Source organism: Haematobia irritans, chromosome 1 (genome assembly GCF_050003625.1).
Source record: "Haematobia irritans isolate KBUSLIRL chromosome 1, ASM5000362v1, whole genome shotgun sequence".
NCBI lineage: Eukaryota > Metazoa > Arthropoda > Insecta > Diptera > Muscidae > Haematobia > Haematobia irritans.
In genome coordinates this window covers 28,561,560-28,566,072 of record NC_134397.1, presented here as the reverse complement: position 1 = coordinate 28,566,072, position 4,513 = coordinate 28,561,560, and the positions used below count along the sequence as shown (strand labels likewise).

At 34.6% G+C, this 4,513-nt stretch overlaps 1 long non-coding RNA gene across 1 annotated transcript; it reads left to right on the top strand.

Annotated features, from left to right (window-relative positions):
- Window positions 1-774: 774 nt before the first annotated feature.
- LOC142220515 (uncharacterized) lies at window positions 775-1,337 on the top strand. Its single transcript, XR_012717880.1, has 2 exons — window positions 775-1,082; window positions 1,147-1,337. It is a non-coding gene; the product is annotated as an uncharacterized LOC142220515 (long non-coding RNA).
- The last annotated feature ends 3,176 nt before the right edge of the window (window positions 1,338-4,513 follow it).

Here is a 4,513-nt window from a genome sequence, read left to right as displayed (position 1 = left end):
AAAAACCTTTCTATAAAGAAAATTTTATAAAAAAAATTATTGAGAAAACTTTATAAAAGATTATCTATAGGAAAATTTTATTAAAAATTGTCTATAGAGAAAATTGTATACAAATGTTTCGTTGAGAAAATTGTGTAATTGTTTTTTTTTTTTATCAGGAATTGTCTATAAAGAAAATTTTATAAAAAAAAATTCTATAGAAATAAAAATTTGGAATTTTACAAAAGATTTGCTATTGAGAAAATTTTATAGAAAAAACACTATAGAGAAAATTTTATACATAATTTTCTATAGAGAAAATTTTATAAATAATTTTCTATAAAGGAAATTTTATAAAAAATTATCTATAAGGAAGTTTTTCTATAGAGAATATTGACTAAATAGAAAATTGTACACACATTTTTCTTAGAGAAAATTGTATATTTTTGTTTTATCAAAAATGGTTTATAGAAGAGTTTTTATAAAAAATTTTCTTTAGAAAGAAATTTATAAACAAAACTATAGAGAAAATTGTATACATAATTTTCTATAGAGAAAGGTTTTTAAAAAATGTAGAGGCTTAAAAAATTTAATTAGAAATATTATATAGAGGTATCTATAGAAAATATTTACAAAATTATTGTAATCTAAAAATTTTCAATAGATTGGGTTGGTTGTTTGTCTTATAACAATCAATGATTGTAATTGGATTTTCATTGACATGGCAACTCTCACGTCTAAAATATATGAAACCGTGGAAAACCGTATAAACAAGCGTCAACTTCTATACACAGCAACTATAGCTTGAAAACTACCAATCAACACCTTGGCACATTCGCATGTACAATGCAAATCAGTCCAATATCCATCCCAATGACTTCTTAGTTGCTTGTGGATTTGGTTTGTCTACACGATGGATGACTGCTCATTGTGCTGCCATTTGCTTGGAAATCTGTCGGACTGAGCTAGCTGATCTTTCGACGTGTTGTATTGAAGTATTTGTCCAGGGCCGCCTGGCCTGCTGGTCGATTAATCGGAACGAATGAATGACTAGATATACGTATATGCGGGGAGGTATCAGATGTCAGGTTGGTTTTTGTATGGTGAGTATATGAGTATGTGTTAAATCAGATTGCAGACTTTAACTAATGAATCATTTTATTTCAGTTGCAGTTTATTTTTCGGCTAAATGAGAAACGAACTTAATGTGAGCTTCAGGTCCCATGAAGAGATACGATTCTCTATAGAGATTTTATAAAAAATGTTCTATAGTGACAGTAGACTACACAGAAAAAAATATCACCAAAATATTTCCAATTGAAGACATTTCAATTAAAAAAATTAATTGGATCAATTAATTTCGTGATTGAATCAGAATTTTTTTTAAATTTCCATGGAGACTGCTTTAAAAAAAATTCTCTTTAGAGAAAATTTTATAAAAAATTTTCTATAGAGAAAATTTAAAAAAAAATCAGACAATTTTTTAAAAAAAATTTTCCATAGAAAACATTTTATATAAAAAATTCTGTAGAAAACATTTTATAAAACAAGTATATATGGCCGTAAGTTCGGCCAGGCCGAAGCTTATGTATGTTACCCTCCACCATGTATTGCGTAGAAACTTCTTCTAAACACTGCCATCCACAATCGAATTACTTATGTTGCGGCAACGCTTGCCGGATGGCAAGGTATCTTAAAACCTCCTAACAACGTCTTCTAAATTGTAAGTAATTCCATACGTAGTATATATTAAATTAAAAAATACCGATTAAATACGTATATAACTCAGTTTGACAAAGTTTTCTATAGAAATAAAATTTTGACAAAATTTTCACAAAATTTTCTATAGAAATAAAATGTTGACAAAATTTTCTATAGAAATCAAGTTTTGACAAAATTTTCTATAGAAATTAAATTTTAACAAAATTTTCTATAGAAATAAAATTTTAACAAAATTTTCTTTTGAAATAATATTTTGACAAAATTTTCTATAGAAATAACATTTTGGTAGATTATTTTTGGCTCGAGTGGCAACCATGATTATGAACCGATATGGACCAATTTTTGTGTGATTCGAGATCGGCTATATTCTTCTATAAACCGATATGGACCAATTTTGGTATGATTGTTAGCGGCCATATACTAACGCCACGTTCCAAATTTGAACCGGATCGGATGAATTTTGCTAATGCAAGAGGCTCCGGAGATCAAATCTGGGGATCGGTTTATATGAGGACTTCAAGGGCCGATGTTGATTTTGAATAAAACACAAACTATTTAGGAAATTATTGTAATTTTATTTTATTATGATATATTGGTATTACTCAATTATGTATGGAACAAAATATAGGCCAAATGGGCGCCGCGACCTCGGTGGCACACCTTCATCTGATGGTCCAAATTTTCGATGACGCTGAGGCATAATGGAGGTCCTATGCCTTTAATGTGCCGAATTATCTCATCCTTTAGCTTTTGAATTGTTGCTGGCTTATCGACGTACACTTTTTCTTTCAAATAACCCCAAAGAAAAAAGTCCAACGGTGTCAAATCACATGATCTTTGCGGCCAATTGACATCGTCATTACGTGAGATAACACGGCCATTGAATTTGTTGCTCAAAAGAGCCATTGTTTCGTTAGCTGTGTGGCAAGTGGCACCGTCCTGCTGAAACCACATATCGTCCACATCCATATCTTCCAATTCGGGCCATAAAAAGTTCGTTATCATCTCACGATAGCGAACACCATTCACAGTAACTGCCTGACTGGCCTCATTTTGGAAAAAATACGGCCCGATGATGCCGCCAGCCCATAAACCGCACCAAACAGTCACTCTTTTTGGGTGCATTGGTTTTTCGACAATCACTCTTGGATTCTCATTCGCCCAAATGCGGCAATTCTGTTTATTGACGAATCCACTGAGGTGAAAATGTGCCCCATCATTGAAGGTGATTTTCTTCGAAAATTGATCATCCACTGTTGCCATTTCTTGGAACCATTCTGCCCATTCACGACATTTGGAATGGTCAAGAGGCTTTAGTTCTTGAGCCAATTGCACCTTGTAAGCGTGTAAATGCAAGTCTTTATGCATAATGTTCATCAACGACGAGCGTGAGAGGTGCAATTGTTGGGCATGACGACGAGTTGAGGTGGACGGCTCTTCAGCCACACTATCGCGAACAGCAGCAATATTTTCTGCAGTACGAGCATGTTATGTGGCAGCCCGATGTATCAGACTCACTTAGACTATTCAGTCCATTGTGATACGAGCATGCACTGGTGTTCTCACATATTCTACAGACCCGGTTTGCTCGAATTTTTCCACAATTTTTGCACACGAAGTGCACGATATGCATTTTGATTTGAACGCCCATTTTCATAATAAGTCTGGATAACTTTAACACGTTGTTGGTTTGTGTATCTCTCCATGGTTCAAATTGAGTAAGTCTGAAATAGAGAAATGTCAAATAAAATTCGGAAAAAACTTGACGTTTAGGTGTGGTTCACATTCAACATCGGCCCTTACAATTTAACCACCTTTATAATTGTGAACCGATTTGGACCAATTTTTGCATGGATGTTAGAGACCATATATTAACACCACGTTCCACATTTGAACCGGATCGGATGAATTTTGCTCCTCCAAGAGGCTCCGGAGGTCAAATCTGGAGAACGGTTTATATGGGGGCTATATATAATTATGGACCGATATGGACCAATTCTGGCACGGTTGTTAGAGACCATATACTAACACCATGTTCCAAATTTCAACCGGTTCGGATGAAATATGCTTTTCTTAGAGGCTCCGCAAGCTATATCTGGGGATTGGTTTATATGGAGGCTATATATAATTATGGACCGATATGGACTAATTCCCGCACGGTTGTTAGAGACCATATACTAACACCATGTTCCAAATTTCAACCGGTTCGGATGAAATTTGCTTCTCTTAGAGGCTCCGCAAGCCATATCTGGGGATCGGTTTATATGGGGGCTATATATAATTAAGGACCGATATGGACCAATTTTTGCATGGTTGTTAGAGACCATATACCAACATCATGTACCAAATTTCAGCCGGATCGGATGAAATTTTATTCTCTTTGAGGCTCCGCAAGCCAAATCTGGGGATCGGTTTATATGGGGGCTATATATAATTATGGACCGATGTGAACCAATTTTTGCATGGTTATTAGAGACCATATAACAACACCATGTACCAAATTTCAGCCTGATCGGATGAAATTTGCTTCTCTTTTAGGCTCCGGAGGTCAAATCTGGAGAACGGTTTATATGGGGGCTATATATAATTATGGACCGATATGGACCAATTCTGGCACGGTTGTTAGAGACCATATACCAACACCATATACCAAATTTCAGCCGGATCGGATGAAATATGCTTTTCTTAGAGGCTCCGCAAGCTATATCTGGGGATTGGTTTATATGGAGGCTATATATAATTATGGACCGATATGGACTAATTCCCGCACGGTTATTAGAGACCATATACTAACACCATGTTCCAAATTTCA